The sequence below is a fragment of the Lissotriton vulgaris genome, chromosome 5 (genome assembly GCF_964263255.1).
Source record: "Lissotriton vulgaris chromosome 5, aLisVul1.2, whole genome shotgun sequence".
Lineage (NCBI taxonomy): Eukaryota > Metazoa > Chordata > Amphibia > Caudata > Salamandridae > Lissotriton > Lissotriton vulgaris.
In genome coordinates, this window is record NC_141693.1 from 1,677,544,792 (window position 1) to 1,677,562,176 (window position 17,385).

Here is a 17,385-nt window from a genome sequence, read left to right on the forward strand (position 1 = left end):
GTCTCCGCTGCATGTGGGGACTATGGAACACATAATCCACATACGTATTACAGATAAGATGCAATATCCTGAAGCATTGTAGGGCTCTCTTTGTGTGAAATCTAAAAATCGTATTTTAAAAACTTTAACTTTGTGATTGAAACATTGTTTGAGCCCGCGCTCATTTTAACATTGTGGTTTAAACTCTGTAAGAGCCCGCGCTCACCTTTTTAAAATACTCGCTGTCACTCACACACCTTGTGCACTCGTCCTCCCTGTTCCACCGCAGCCGTTCATGTTGTTTGAGTGGAGGGAGTATTCTCGAGGCCACCGCACCCTCACATCCTGCACTGACACATTAGAGCGGCCATTTGGACAGGGTTGGTGCTCTAGTGGTTGCAGGGAATTCGACTATCAACTCACAGCATGGCGCAGACGCGCGCAGCGGACGCGCCGGTGGTGCGCCAAAGGCAAGCCCGTCTGCGCCCGTCCGCGCTGGACCGGCGACGGGGCCAGACATGCTGCCGGTTTACTGCCAAAAATAACCTATTCTAGAGAAGAGCTACATAGTCTTAACCCTCAGGCTAAAAACCTCCCTCTCTTGACCTTCGGAGAGCCAAAAGAACATTCCCAGACGGGCAACAAGAGCAAAACGACTGATGCCACGGACACTGACTATGGGGAAACCCCACAAAACAACTCAAATCCAAGCCCCTTCAAAGCCACCTGGTGTGTGGCCTTATAAATGTCAGGTCCCTTGCTAAACACGCGACGCATGTATATGACCTGCTCGTTGATGATTCCTTTGACCTCCTGTTTATCACGGAAATTTGGCTATCCAACTGCTCTAACCCAGAGTTAGCGCAGACGCTTCCCCTGGGATACACCATATCCAGACTAGATAGAACAGGAAAAATAGGGGGAGGGATTGCGATCATTCATAAAACCCATCTAAAATGTACCACGTTACACACCTCGGAACTAAAGGACGCAGAAAGTCTCTGCTTCAAAATTAAAATAAACAATCACACCACCTTTGCGGGAGTACTGGTGTATAGGCCCCCTGGCCCCATAGGGCACTTCTTAGACACCCTTGGCGACTAATTGAGCCCCATGGTGGTACGTTATGCCAATTTTACAGTTCTAGGTGATTTCAACCTACACCTAGAACTGGAGAACTGCCCTAATACAAAAAAATTCAGGGAAATTACCAACTCCCTTGGCCTTAAAATTCACAATAAAGACCCCACCCACCAAGCAGGTCATACCCTAGACGGGATATGTTCAAATGCTACTAACATAGTAGCATTCCCCCCGTCTACCCTCATCTGGACTGACCATAAATTGGTGCCTTTTAACCTATGCTATGAAAATGGACCCATAAAGGGGAAAGATATCAACCCCTCACCCCCCCCCCCCCCCCCCCCCTGTTCGTAACTGGAAAAAACTTGCTAGCCAGCCCTAATCTGCTGGTCCTAGCGGAATCTTCTAAACCCACACTTACAAATGACCCAGACACGGACAATGATCTGTTTAATAAATGGATGCTTTCAATAGCAAACACGCTAGAACCGGGGGAAGAAAGACAAGAACGTAAAACGTAAGTCAGCTCCCTGGTTCACACCCCAATTAAAAACCATGAAAGATAAGTGCAGGAACCTATAGAAAATATTTAGAAAGCACTATAAAACGGAGGACCTGAAATGTTTTAGACTAGGATTAAATTCCTACCATCTACATATAAGGGTGGAAAAAAAGAAGCACTGTACGAACCTTATTGAAAGGGCAGATGACAACCAAAAGACTATCTTCACATGAGTCAAATCCTTTACGCACCCAGCCAGCCTAGACTCCGAAATACCCCCTTCACAGGAACTATGTAACGATATCGAAGAATACTTTGAAAATAAAATCAGTGAGCTAAAAAACAATTTTACTGATTGCACAGCTCAAGACCCCTTAGCCCAAAACCCAGGACCAAAAGTAGAACTCAAATGTTTCAAAGAAATTAGCTTAGAGGAATCAAAGAAGGCTATCCTATCATGTAAATCAGGGTCCCCTTTCGATCCATGCCCGCCTAAGATCCTTCACGCATTAATTGAGATTGTTAACCCGGTCATAAATCAAATTATAAATTCTACATTTAAAACAGCAAAAATCCCTGATCTTTGGAAAACAGCCGCGGTCAAACCCCTCCAAAAGGAGAAACTATCAGACCCCACCACTCTTTCCAACCTGAGACCTATCTCCCTTCTTACATGTCTGAGTAAAATAGCGGAGAAAATGGTTAACACACAGTTAAACAAGTTCCTGGAAAACTCCAATTGCCTTCACGCCAAGCAATCAGGTTTCAGAGCAGGGCATTCAACAGAATCAGCACTGCTCAACACCACAGATACCCTGAAATGGGCTCTTGATCAAGGCAAAGAGGCGGTGTTGATTCTGTTGGATCTCTCCGCGGCCTTTGATACGGTCTCCCACAACATCCTGATAAACAGACTAAAACAAATTGGAATAAACGATAAAGCCCATGAATGGTTAACCGCATTTCTTAGAAACAGGTCGTCACTTTGGGTAGGTACAAATCCACAGGGAAACAACTGTCCTCAGGGGTCCCACAGGGATCCTCCCTGAGCCCGATCCTTTTTAGGTTTCGCTGGGGGGCGGAGCCGTTAGGCTCCTCCTCCAGAGAAATCTATTGAGTACAGTAAGCACTCTGGAACACGCCCCCCCGTCCCATTTGCTAGCTCCATAAATGGAGCCTAGCCATTGGACGAGGGGCCTGTCCATCAATGCCGGACCAGACACGGGGGCGTTCCCGAGATTCTTTGGCTTTGGCGACGTCACGCGACGCCGGGAACGCCCCCGAGTCTGGTCCGGCCGGGCCGTGCTTGCTGCTGTCCTGCCTTGTGTCCCTCCTCCCGCTGTCCCCACGTTTCCCGCCTCCCTCCCGACGTCCGTGTCCTTTCCCGCCCCCCCTCGTCCTCTCCCGCCCGCCCCCCTCGTCCTCTCTCGCCCCCCCTCCTGTGTTCATTTTTTAACTCGGGTCGGAGGGAACTCCTCCCGCCGCCCCCCCTCCGGCTCTCCCCCCTCCCGCTCTCCGTGTGTTCCTCCGTGTCCCCCCTCCCGCCGTCCCCCCTCCCCCCTCCCCGTAAAGCGGTGCTTAGTTTGTGTGAAACGTGAAGGACACCGCAAGCGCCCCCGCCGCCTCCTCCTGGGAGCAGTCCGGTTTGTTGTCGGCTTCTCTTGACGGGTGATTGGGCTTGTCACAGATTTCACATCTGAAGCTCAAAAGCTCCAGGTAGGATGGCGCTGGCTCAAGCAAGGGAACCAGACCTTGTGTTGCGTTTCCTGCAGGAGGTGGAGGAGCGAGCCGAGGAGGTACTGGCGGACAAACAGCAGGTGAAGAAGGGAGGGCGTGTGCATTTGGAGGAGAATGCAACTGTTTCGGCGTGCGGTGCTCGACTGCCCCGCCTCCTTCCCACGCGTCGAGATGCCTCTACCTCTTATTAGTCCGTGATCTTTCAATCAACTGCTCTGCTACTTCGTCCTCTCCTTTCACCACCCGACCACTCTCCGCTCACACACCCCCGCTCTGCCTCCCACCTGTCCCTCACTAGCCCCTGATCTCTTAACCAGTCTGTCCCCAGTCAGTCTACTCTCTAATGCGTGTTCCCTTTTCGCTCCCCCTTTCATCCGCCTATCTACTCTCCCCGCTCTCCTCTTCACCCCATCCTGTCCTGCTCACTAGCTCCCGTGAACCGTCCGCCACTCTCCCCGCGCTGGTATTTTGTATCCATTCGCCATTCGACGCCCCGACCCCCTGCTTTCACTAGCATCCCTCTGTCCTGCCTCTCCCTCGTTGATATCCGCTCTGCATTTCACCCGTTTGTCCCCGCTCCCACGCTGCCTCCTGCCCTTCTTTCAGCAGGCCGTCCCCGCTCCACTCACTGGTCCTCTGCTTACCGTTTCACCCGCCTCTCCCCCTAGTCCGGGCTCCGCTTTTCATCATTGGGCCTCCCTCCCATCTCTGCTTGTAGTTCTCCATTCGCCAGTCTGCTCTCGCCGTCCTACCCCCAAATTCGACCCTCCTGTCCGTTTTGTCCGTCTGTCCCCGCTCCCTCGCGCTCACCAGTGCCTGCACTACTTCACATCGGTCCTTAATCTCCGACCATCGTTTGTCCCTCCTCTCTTCATCTTCAGCTGGTCCCCTCTCCCTCGTTGGTCCCCTCTCTCTCTTTTTTCGCCCATCTGTCTCCTGCTCCTCTAGCTGGGTCGCGCTTTGCTTTCGGCAGCCTGTCCTCTCTCCGCGCACTCGTCCCTTCTCTCTCATACTCATTCGCCTCCCTCCCCCTCACTATGATCTGCTTATCTTTTCAGCCGCCTGCGCCCTCTCCAATACCAGTCCCTACCCTCCTTCCTCTATATCAGCGCCCCCTCTTACAAGTCTCTGCTCGCCTTTCTATACCCCATTCTTGCCAGTCCCGGTGGCTCCCCCTTTTTCCCGTCACAGCACCTTCTTCCCTCGTTGGGCCGTGCTCTCTCTTTGAACTGCCCGTCCCTTTCACCCAACAACTTGCTTCTTTAAATGCCTCTCCCCGTTGACCGTTCGCTCTCGCAGTATAGATTAATTTCTATTTCTGACCCGGGCTCACCCATCAGCCGTCCCCTACCCATCCAGCAAGGGTGCAAGGACATGAAATGTCCCGCCTCCCCCAGCTGGAGTGAAGCGGGGCCCTCTCAAGGCCCCCCCCCGGGCCCCGGTGCCACTGCTGCACAAGTAAAGGGGCGCCCTCGCCCCTTCTCATGAATGTGATATAATGCCCCCCTCACCCCTATTCACCTTGCACCTAACCCGCTTTGCTGCATTTTCCTGATTGGGTGTCTCTCTTCCCAGCAGGTGTCTTGGGTGCCCTTAGCCCTCCGCCCCCTCTATCATGGTCTCTTTTCACCCTCACTGAATGACCCTCCCGCATCCGCAATGTACTTTACAGAGAATTCTGGGCACCTGTCACAAGACACTCAATAGAAGTGCAGTGCACCTGTCGCACTCCGGTACATCACGGTGCTTTACTGTGATTGTTGCAAAGTTTGAAAAATGTAAGTCATTCTGTCTTCAGTGCCAAAACGTCTCGTACGTCAGCTTGGGTGCGCCTTGAAACATTGCAGGCGCTTATGTTCAAGAGCAAAGTCACAAGGTACTTTCAAAGGCACATTTGGGGTAAAAAAATGAGGTTTGCTGTACACAGCTGGTGGGTACCTTTTATTCCAGTACGGTCTAATATACCCTTTGGGCCAACAGCTGAAGGCACAGAAAAACACGCGCACGTATTTGGATACAAACCTAGCGTCGTGAAGGCGTCTTTTGAAACTGAGATTGTAGCGGCATCAACTTTCCAGACAGCTTGTGTCGGGCCAATAAAGCAACTACTTGGCCCAATGCGTTGACCCAGTCACTATAGAGATTCGCATGTTTATTCGTTGATGTATGTAGTTTATGTAAAGCGCCCACATGCGTTGTGACTGCACCTTTTGGGCGCTTTGGGATACTAAATAAATGTAGGTAAGGAAGCAGTCGCTGGGTGCAGGGGGTGATACGTTTTATGTGGAAATGTGCAAAAGCTGGCCGGCCACTCCTTTCATACCAACAGAACAAACTCGGCGGCTTGGTGGGTTAATGCACCTGCTGGAGCGTTGCAAGGTCCCTTAAATCGTGGAAAAAAATCAAAATTTGAACAGTGCATTTCCAGACCAACTTGCGCACGACCAGCTAAAAGAGAGCTTTAATGCGTTGCCACGTCGAACCGTATGGTCGTGGAATCCGTATGGTCGTGGAATTAAATTGATTCATAAACCACTAGCCTTGGTCCGCCTCTAGGCGCTTTCGGCAGACGAGGGGCAGTCGTGGGTAGTGATAGAGGCACGTCTTGAATACCTGAATTGGTGCCTTCTGGTGTAGTGGTACTCGGCGTTGTCTTCCAAGCCCCCTAGAATCAGACCACCACAGGAAATGCGGACATTCCAATGCTTGATATCTCGGGTGCCCTTTGCGGTTGGAAACAGGAGGATGTGGCATAACGGCCAGAGCTGCCACTTTGGACCTGGGAAACCAAGTTCGAGTCTCGGCGTCGGCTCCACATCCTGTGATCCTGGGCAAATCACTTAATCGCCCCATCCCTATATATGTGTATCTTTTTTGTAACGTAACTAGTGCTCATATAAAGAGCTACAATACCTTCTAGTCGAGTTTGCGCTACATAAAAACTGCAAAAAGAACTTCTAGTCGACCAGTTACATATGGATTCCATAGGACCCAGTTGCTTCCTGGCTTTAGGGTGATTGGGGGCAAGCCCTCGACTACTATGGAGGAGTCCCAGTCGTACCCTGGAGTTTGTTTGTGGCACATGGTGGTGTCTGTCGGGGTTTTAATTCGAGCAGCACAGGCATATATGGTCAAATGTACATATAGATGCTGCAGCTGAAACCAGTGGTAAATTGTCCTTCCCATTTTTCCCCCAGGGATGCCCCGTATTAGACAAACGGAACAAAAGCGACGCTACAGGTGACCTGTGATCTTTGGAGAACCCCGTATTGACCGACTAGAGAAATGAGGCAGCGCGGTGGGTTGGCGTGCCGGCTGCCGAGTGGCAGGTCACAGATATTAGCCATGGTGAGCTCAGCTCAGCCTTTCATCCTCACCAGGGATAGGCTCAGTGATTTGGGCAGTAGTCATAACCGTTGTTCATAGTGCCACGGAGCCATAAGCATGTTCTGGCACGTGAAATAAAGAAGCAAGCTGTATATGTTGTTAAACGTTAACCACGGACAGGTGTCTGGTGAAAAGTGCAACTGTGTGGGAAAAAGAATCCTCCACCAGTGAACAAAACGAAGAGCGCGTGCCCACCTAATGTAAAAGGGTAGACTCCACCCAGTAGCCGAGCCAGTGTGTCATGGACCCCAAGGCAAGGAAAATAATGCCCCCCGGCTGCTGTTTGAATTATAAAATACAGTAAAAAACAGGGTTAAGTGCCCGCTCTGGGCAGGGCCCCGGTGCCACTGCACCTGCTGCACCAAAGGAAGCTACGCCCCTGCTCCAAGATCTTTTACTCCCACTATTTTTTTGGGGGTACCAGTTTCACTAATTGTTGCGGGCGCATGTGTGCTGCGCAGAGTAATAAGCAACCATTAAAGAAAGTCCCTTCAGACGGCGTGCAGTGCTCGTGTGCCCCGCCCCCTTCCCACGCGTCGAGATGCCTCCAGGTGAAGCAGGATAAATGACTCTTTCAGAGACCTGTTTTGTACGCTCTGCTCAGAAGCTGTAATACTCCTTACCTTCAGAGGTTCGTTTTTGTAGGGGTGGGAAGATTTCCGGGGGTGCAAGGGGCTTCTAACAAACAAAATAATTCGGCTCTTGGGGGGCGGGGGGGTAGTTGCTGTATAAAAAACGGTTTGATTTGAATGAATCATTATGCACGTCAGGGTGTAGTGTAAGATGCACACAATGGGCCCGATTCACAGAATGAACTTAAGACTCAATCCTAAACTTACTACTATTTTGGCATTCACAGAATGAACTTACTACTTTTGGTATTCACAGAAGTTAGGATTTTGTCTTAAGTTTGTCTTGAGACAGACTTAAGACAGACTTAAGACAAAATCCTAACTTCTGTGAATACCAAAAGTAGTAAGTTCATTCTGTGAATGCCAAAATAGTAGTAAGTTTAGGATTGAGTCTTAAGTTCATTCTGTGAATCGGGCCCTATTTTTTTGGGGGTACCAGTTTCACTAATTTGGATATTTGGATGGGTATTTATAGAGCGCGAACGTTCGCTCCGGAGGGAGCATCATGGCGCTGACAAACCAAAAGACCAAGTCACAAGGAAGGTAGTGGGGGGCTAGATGGCTGCTTTAGTCCAGTCATCAGAGAGATTAAAAATCCACGTTTTGAGGTGTTTCCTAAACGGCTTTTCAAGCGTCTGAAGTCTGAGATGCCTTGGCATGCTGTTCCAGGCTCTGATAGCCAGGGTACTAAGTGTTTTACCGCCTTTGGACTTCAGATTGAATTTGGAGGGGGTCATGAGGTTTTCTTGCGAGGATCTAAGGGAGCGGCCTGGTGTGTAGTGGGGAAAGCGGCTTGACAGATATGCAGGACCGGTATTGTTGAAGGCTCGGAAAGCTACAATGAGAATTTTAAAAAGTATTCTTTTATGCAAGGGGAGCCAATGTAAGGCTTTCAGAGCAGAGGAGATTGAGGATTTGCGTGGGAGTTTAAGGACAAGGCGCGCAGCAGTGTGCAGGACGCTTTGAAGTTTCAACCGGGTGGACTTTTTGGTCCCTGCCAGGAGGCCGTTACAGTAGTCCACTCGAGAGAGGATGAGGGCTACCGCGATGGTCTTTCTGGAGTCGAGCGGGAGGAAGTCAAAGAACTTTCTCAGGGACTTTATGATGCCGAAGCATTTACCTGCTACGGTCGTGGCGTGGGTATCGAAAGAGAGATCGGAATCACAATAAATTGTTACTGGATGCCTTGCCTGTTCCGATACCCGACCAACCGTCATCTGCTACCTTGCAACAATCCGTTGTCTAGGTGGATGACTACAGCTCCCAGGATGCATCAGGCCGCCAAATGACACCCGGGCATGGGTTCTTGGTGTTCTGAGTGGCATTTCTTCCTTGAAACGAACATACCCTTGCTCCCAAGGAAGTAGTTTGTGCTTTCCATGGGCAGGCACAGAATTGCCATCTTTACAAATATCTTGGGTTTTCTCTACACTGTTTTTACCTCCCTTCAGGCGTTTCCAAAACGCTGCAAATGTCAGCTGTTACTTGTACCCAAATAGGTGATCATTAATTTACAGATCAAAGAAGGTGAAAGGGCGAGTCTCCCTTGTAGTGTAGGCAGAATTGACAAACGTTAAATATTTTTTGGGAGTGGCGGAGCAGTGTATTAAATGCACCATTAAGTTGGGCAAGTTGTCTTTCTGTATGTATGCGTGTGTACATGTCTATATGCTGCTTCTTTTGGTAGGGCCGGCTTATTTACCGGTCATTACAAATGTTTCTGTGATTTCTGGAGATGCTGCCCACAGTGTGAGCTTTGTGCGGCTGTGTGTGTGGGGAGCTTTGTGCGGCTGTGTGTGTGGGGAGCTTTATGTGGCTGTGTGTGTGGGGAGCTTTGTGTGGCTGTGTGTGTGGGGAGCTTTGTGTGGCTGTGTGTGTGGGGAGCTTTATGTGGCTGTGTGTGTGGGGAGCTTTGTGTGGCTGTGTGTGTGGGGAGCTTTGTGCGGCTGTGTGTGTGGGGAGCTTTGTGCGGCTGTGTGTGTGGGGAGCTTTGTGTGGCTGTGTGTGTGGGGGGGCTCTGTGTGTGTCATTTGCGAGAGATAAAGCTAGTGGCATTGTAAATGACAATGCCATTTATTTATGTTAAAAAAAACATAAATAAAAATAATGTCAAGAGCAATGCCAATAGCTCTAACTTTAACAAAGGCGAAACCATTGCTTTGTAAATGCTTGTTAACCTATATATGTCCCCGTTGCTCACCCTGATTGACTCCTCCAACATTGAAGCAATCACCTACGCAGACGACACCCAATTGATTCTCACCCTGGATAAAAACTCTACCGCAGCAGAAGAAAAATTTCACCACTGCCTCACCTCGGTCATGAAATGGATGGAGTCAAACCATCTCAGGTGTAACAGCTCCAAGACAGAGATTATGCTATTTGGGAAAGCTAACAACTTTAACCCCACCCTGTGGTGGCCCAGTAATTCAGACCCTCTGCCCGCCACAGTAGACACGGCCAAAAACGTAGGTTTTAAATTTGACCCCACACTCTCCTTTCACAAACAGGCACTCACAGTCGCAGGTACCTGCTTTCAAATCATAAGAATGCTAAGGAAATTCTTTGATCTGCTTCCCCTGCACGCTAGAAAGACTGTTGCAGTGGCTCTGATTCTATCTCGCCTTGATTATGGCAACGGTCTATATGCAGGAACAAAAAAAATGGTGATAAAACGACTACAAGTGATCCAGAATGCCGCCACTAGGCTGGTACTGGGACTCCCCAAACGGTCATCCTCGACCGATGCTCTAAAAACCCTCCACTGGCTACCAATTCATAAAAGGATCCTGTTTAAGATTCTAACCATCACCTATAAAGCCACAACTGGAAGTGGGCCACACTACCTGAGAAAACATCTTAGACCCTACAAAACCAAACGAACTCTGCGGTCTTCCACTGAGAACTTACTCACCACCCCCCACTTTAAAATGAAAACCCGAGGAGGGAAAACCCTGGCCACACTAGGAGCAAAGGCCTGGAACTACCTGCCCACCCAACTAAGGCACACTAACAACGAACCCACCTTTAGAAAGCTACTAAAAACCTGGATCTTTAGCACCACAGATCAGGAAATCCTAGCACTAATCTGATCCTTCTTCTACTACTCAGAGAGTGGTGATGGGAGGAATTATGCACAACCCTCATAGAAGGCAGGAATAATGACTTAAGACTCCTCTAAATCACTGTGAATATCATAGGGGACACCCCCTTACACATACCGCTTCCTATCGACCTTCGACTAGACCCTGCACTCTGCTCACAACCCCTATCCCATAAACCTTAGTCATTTGGGCATCCCCCCTCTCCATCATTACACAGTGTCGATGTATTCTAATTTTTAAAGACCGCCGCTTGCACCTTGTAGGCGTTGATGGATCTAGATGTTGGCATTCGTATGACACTGATCCTCTGCAAATCTTGGCTTTTGGGGAACTGTTAGTATCACTTTATTTATGTTTTTATTAGTTTACTCATTGTACATAGTTGGCACATGTAAGTAAACATGTCATTCCATCTCTGTTGGAAAACGAGGCAGCATCTGTGAGGCCTGCACAAATAACATGACTACATTTGTCCTTCACTTGGAACCAAACACCCAATTGTAGCGCCTGACTCTCAAGGGGGTAGCATTGCATAGCAGTCTGAGGCTTACTCAAGGGAGGTGGTGAGGGCTAGTTATCGCCATTTGCAGGTACGCAAAAATAGCACTCAATAATTGATTGTCCAGTCTGTACTTATAAAAGTAGGAGCACATTTATTAAACACACACACTACCCAATACTAAGCACCAATTTACAAATATACATAAGCTGTTGGAATTACTTTGTGAAATTGCGTAACATCTCCAACCCTCCCGCAGGGGGGTGGGGTCTAGTGCTATCACTCCCATGTATGCACATCATCTTAACCCCCCAATGCAATTAGTTGAATACAACCTGGAGCGAGGGCCCTGTGCACTGGCACCATCCCAGTGGCGTCCCCCCATTACCCCAACAACCATTAAACAGGGATACACCTGCCTTGGTGACACATGACCCTGACTGAGCATCTCCTACTGACCATACAGTATGCACCTCTGCATCTTAAGGGCTAACAGTCTGGGTTCTTCACCTAAGTGCAGCAGCAAGAATACATGTTTAAGCATCCCTGTAGAGTGACAGTACTCATAACATTTGGATAGCATTAGAATGCATTGCAATTACAGCCCCTCAAGGCATCACAGATAAAATCACAGGTTTACGTACATACAGTCAGACACCCTAGCAGGAATGTCTAGCCACTTAAATCCACTTTGCTTATAACTCCAGCTTAACCATGTACATCACATTAAACACATGAATTCCAGTCCCTCTATTAAGAATAACCTTAGTATAAGCCTTTGAGATACAAGTACATCTCTTCACCTCCCAGGGATGTCCTTCTCCAGACATCCTCCACCTCAGCCCTTCACTCCATGAAGCACTTTTCAATTCACCCTCAGCTGAAGAACAAAAGTTCCAGCCCAGAAGGTGATAAATGGAGGCTGAGCTCTTGAGGAGTTATTCTTTCCAATCCCTAAGACACTTAGGGTGAGACTTTTCTCTTCCTGCAGGGGGGGGGACTGCGCTTCTCTAGTAGCCCCCCCCCCAGCACCCTTTTCACCATTGAGGGTGACCCCCCTCCTCTGGGGGGCCCCCCACGCACCAGAACAGCAGACTTCCAAATGCCTGGCAATTGGCAAGGCATTATGGGGCGATTGTGCTCCTCTTTCTGCAGAATAGATGAGCGGCTCTTCCGCTTTGCCAGGGAGAGCCGTGCTGGCTCTTCACCGCTTTCTGAGACCTTGGTGGGGGGTCAGGTCCCACATGGACCCCAGGTAAGGAGATGCGGCTCAGGTAGCCCACCCCGACCGCTCTGCTGGTGTTCAGGGGCCCGGTCCCACCCGGGCCCTGTGCAGCTCTCCCGATGGGGATCCCGGTCCCACCTGGGACCCCCGCAGGCCCGTACAATTGGAGGGCAGCCCAGGGAGCCCACCCCCGGCTGACCCCGCCAGCTCCCCGCCCGGCCAGCACCCTCGTGTGCTCCTGCAGGAGCCAGCCACTCAGTTCTAGTCTGCCCGCTCCAGCGGGCAGATGTGCAAGGTTTTACGGGCTTCTCCGGACCTCGGGGGAGTGCGGCGACACTCCCCCGGCCTCCTCCTCCATTTCGGGGCCCGGGGATGGGGTCCCGGGCCCCTGGACATCTTCGGGAGGGGGGAGGGGGTGATGGCCATTCCCCCCATCCTGGACACTGTGGGGCCCAGAGATGGGGACCCGGGACCCTCCTCCCGTCTTTTTTGTGGGGGGCGCGACGGCGCCTCCTGCCCCGCCTCCTCCTCTTATGGGGCCCGGAGTTGGGCTCCCGGGCCCCTCCTCCCGCACCTCTTCACAGGAAGCGCGACCGCGCTCCCCGGCGCAGGATTCAGCGGGGGCCCTACAGTAAGATGCCTCTGAACCACAAGATCTGGATCAAGAAGATACTCCCTCCACATCTACATGGGAACTCGAACGAAATCCACGCTAAGGGTCAGGAGTATGGACGAACCTCAACACCATAGGATTCACAAGCAGGCTCACAGTGAGACAGAGCAATGCCTTCCTGAGGGACAGGCGTCTATCCCATTACATAAGACTCTGCTGCCACTAGGGCCTCTCCAGACTTCGGCTCTAGTCAGGACCGAGACACAGCAACAGACCTGAAGCCGGACGTAAACAAGCGCCTCTACTCCCATTGACCCTCTGGCTCCAACAAACAAAACACCTGTTGAAGCCAAAACACCCATTGATGCCGACACCTCAGTCCGACCAAAAGAAATCCTGGTCCCTGAAGCTAGCTCCGAAGCAAGCTTCCAAGATACAGTCACAGCTGAAAACACAATTGCCTCAAAACTGTCCTCCATCGTTGTTTCCAAGGACTCTCAAAGGCCAATCCTCGAAAGACTGCAGGAGTAGATTGCTGAAAGATAGCATCAAATCTCCATTCACCTACACCGGGAAGGTATATTCGAAGGATCCTAATGCCTCAGAACCCATGTCAAAGAAGAGGATGTTAACTTCTGATAAGGAGGTCACACTGGACACTCCATGAGATGCTCTACCACAATCCAAGCATCCTATAGATGGAACCACTAGCCCTCATCCTCATGCACCTGCTTCCCCACCACGACCTCTACAGGATGCAACTTCACCATCACTCCCTCAAGCTCCCTACCACGGTCCGCACAGTGTTACTCCAATACAGGAAGCCCAAGCCCTTGAACTCCTCTTGAGGACTAGGATGCACCATTTTATCCTCACCCAAAGGAAGATCTGTGAAAGGATTATGATGTTGACCCCCACAGGAGACACACACATACATCCTGTTACACTATCACATACCATTGCATCATTTCAGGCACTGCACTCCACCATAAAATGGGCATGCATTCCATTCCTGAGATTCCTTGTGGAAACAGTGTCTAGGTCTAAGTACTCCATGTCGCTCCTCCCAGTGCTGAAGGTGATGCGCAAACCTTCCCCAGACATATTTAAGGGCCTGTCAAAGACTGTGTTATCCTCAGGGTAAAGAAGAAATATACGCCTTCTCCTTCAGACCCCATTTACATCAGGGAGCACGACCTGCCAAAGTCCTTGGTGGTGCACAGTGTCCATAAAAAAGGCCTCTGTATGTACAAACCACAGGGAAGGCTCCTTAACGAGATAAGAAAAGTAAAAGAATTGATGCAGCCAGCAAATGGTTTGCAGTGGGTGCGGAAATACCCTAGCGTATCGCTAACTTGGTGGCCCAACACTCAAGATATGACTGGGCTCAATAAGAGAAGATGGAGAGTCTCCTACAACACCTCCCAGAACAATTTAGGAAAGGGAGGAGGAAATTGTATCCGTGGGAAGGTAATTTCCTACACCACTATAAGGTGTGCCCTGATACAAAAGCCAAAGAGGTTAACAAATAATGTACTTACCTTCGGTAACACATTATCTGGTAGAGACAGGATCTAGCAGCAGATTCCTTATCTCACAGAATCCTCCCCAGGCTCCAGACTGGATCTATAAACTTTTTACAGCACTACCTCTGCGTGCAGGTAGAGGGTGTGAGCAACTGTAGTGACGTGTCTTCCGGATGTGATGTTGACGGAGTCCATATAAGACCTCCACTGATGAAATTTCTTCTGTGACTATATTTCACACCAACAATGCAGAGCCACTTATAGAAACTGCCTACGGAAGCAGCGTGCCAAAAAAGAGGCATCTTTGTCTCAAACAATTACGAAGTCCTAAAGAAAGGCATCAGAATGCCAAAAAGAGATCTTGAAGGTAACAGGACAAGCAGCTTACAGAGTGGTGTAGGTGAATCTGCAGATGTATCCTGTCCTTACCAGATAAGGTAATACCGAAGGTAAGTAATTAATTCATCTGATAAAGACATCTAGCCGCAGATTCCTTATCTTAGAATTAGATACCCAAGCAACACCATCCCTGGAGGAGGGTCTGCAAAGTGAACTCACAAAAGATGCCAGAATAGGACTATCCGGTCCGTAATGAGATAAAGTGACCAGGCCCTCTTAAGTATATAGGTGAGGCAAAAAAGATCCTCCAACAGAAGGACTGTGGAAAGCCCACAGGGAGCCCAAATCTTCAAGACCATGGGTTTATGTGGAAAACATTACCCACAACAGAGGGATAAGAAAGTGTTGGAGAAAAAACTTAATAGAAACAATAATACTATATAGCCCTACCCAAGGTATTCTACCCATGAGTGGACAAAGCTAAAGGACCAAGGACAGCAGCCCATACCACTAAATTAGGGCTCATGCTCCTTGCCTTGGTAACTAGTATGTGAAATAACCCCTCCCTGTGAAACACAGGGAAAAGAGAATCTCAGAACACATCCACAATGGATAGAGAGAGAGAGAGAAATCCCATCAATGCTGAATAAAAGCATTGTGAAAAGATCAACGTTTGATAGAACCGACTCTGTTTGAGAAAATCCTCCTAGAGAGAATGTAACCCTCCGGGACTATGTTACGTAGAAGCCCAGAGGAGAAAGGAAAAAAGAAATGCATAAGTAATTTTAGGTCCATTTCTCGGCTTCAGCACCCGCAAAAATATTAGAGAAGCTTGTTCAGCGACAGTTAGCAGACTTTGTAAAAGCCAATGGCTTGCTGCCTGACTCTCAATCCAGCTTCTGAGCTGGATACAGCACGGAGACCACATTATTCGAAGTATCCAAAACGGCGGCGCGTCTGCTATGGTAGTACTTTTAGATCTGTCTGCAGCATTCGACACAGTAGCTCATCTGACCCTGTTGAAGAGATTAAGTCAACTTAGATTTCAGGGGACTGTTATATCCTGGCTCTGGTCTTTCTTAGAAGACATTGTCAGCGGGTCTTTGTTCAACCTTTTTCATCTTCATCCACACGGCTGGTATGTGGAGTGCCACGGGGCTCGGCCCTGAGCCCGCTGCTTTTGATCTATATCTAGCCCCTTTGGCCACTCTCCTTGAATCCTGGGGTGTTAAGGTGGGTTTCTATGCTAATGATATGCAACTAGTGTTTTATTTTCAAAAACACTCCGTTACAGCCTTCCATAATTTCAAAGAATGCCTGAAAGATATTTCTAAGTGGATGAATAACAATTTCCTGAAAGTTAACACAGATAAGACTGAGGTTTTGTTTTTCAGTCAGGCGACTCCTTCATCCATTTTTTGGTGGCCTGCAGAGCTGAATCCTCTGCCAAACCTGCCCGCCTTAGCCAGAAACCTGGGAATCAGGTTGTATACCAATCTTTCCTTTAGGGCATAAATTTGGCCGATTTCTCCATCTTGCTTTGTGAAAGTAAGATCTATCAGGAAAGTATTGGGTTTTCTCTCAGAGGAGAGCTGCAAGACTATTGTACACGCACTGGTGACCTCACACTTTGATTACACCAACAGCCTGTACCCGGGACTTCCAGCTTATCTGATTCACATATTGCAGATAATTCAGAAGGCGGCGGTGAGGATCACCCAACGGGTACCTTTCCGCCCCCATATGTCACCTCATCTGAGGTAGCTCCACTGGCTCCCTGTAGCTAACAGGATTGAGTTCAAGGGCCTGACATTTGCCTTCATAGCCTTAAGAGGAACAGGGCCACACTATCTCTGACAGAGGCTCAGCTTATACCACCAGGATCTAATCACTTGTGACTCCTTCGCACTCCAAGATATGTCAAAACTCAACAAGGTCGTAGGTCCTTCTCGGGAAGGACGGCTAGGCTTTGGAATGCTCTGCCTATCCATCTACGCTTGGCTGAGACAGAACAAGGATTCAGGAATCACTTAAAAACTTGGCTCTTTAGTCAGGCATAGTTTAAGTGGTCTGTCTTCTCTTCAGTCTCGCTTTTAGCGTCGGGAACCCTCAATGAAGGTAGCTGTGTGCTCTATAAATGGCTTTGATTGATTGATTGATTGAAGTCCAGGTTGAACTAGAACACCAAGAAAAGCATAGTTACAAAAGCAGATACATATACCATATTTAAGAAGTTAGCACAACCATACCTGCAGTATATACCCGAATATACGTGTACACATATGTACACCTATAGATATATTGATAAATCTAGACATATACACATACACACAAGTCTATCAGAATGCACCAGAAGTATTATCCTTCCAGTCGGGGAAGCAAACCACGGGCTCTCTCAGAAAGCAGAGAGACTGACCAGAGTAGGAGTGAGGAAAACCCATAGAATAGAGGTATCCATCGAAAGATAGGTATAAATAAAAACATACATTGTTAATAGACCAAAGTTGCAACAGAGTGAAAATAATAGAAATATAGATATAAACACTAAGCTGGAAAACCAGCAATATAATACCGTATAAGAGAAGAGTGTGAGTGAAGGGAACCACCCACCCTAAAAAAAAAATGGCAACCGCTCATGAATCAACACTACTGACTGAAGAGGCTACGATCAGATGGTTAACAAGAAATCAAAAGAAAACAGCAGGTGTGCGAAACTGCTATGAAGGGGATGAAGACCATCAAAAGGTAAAGTCTAAATA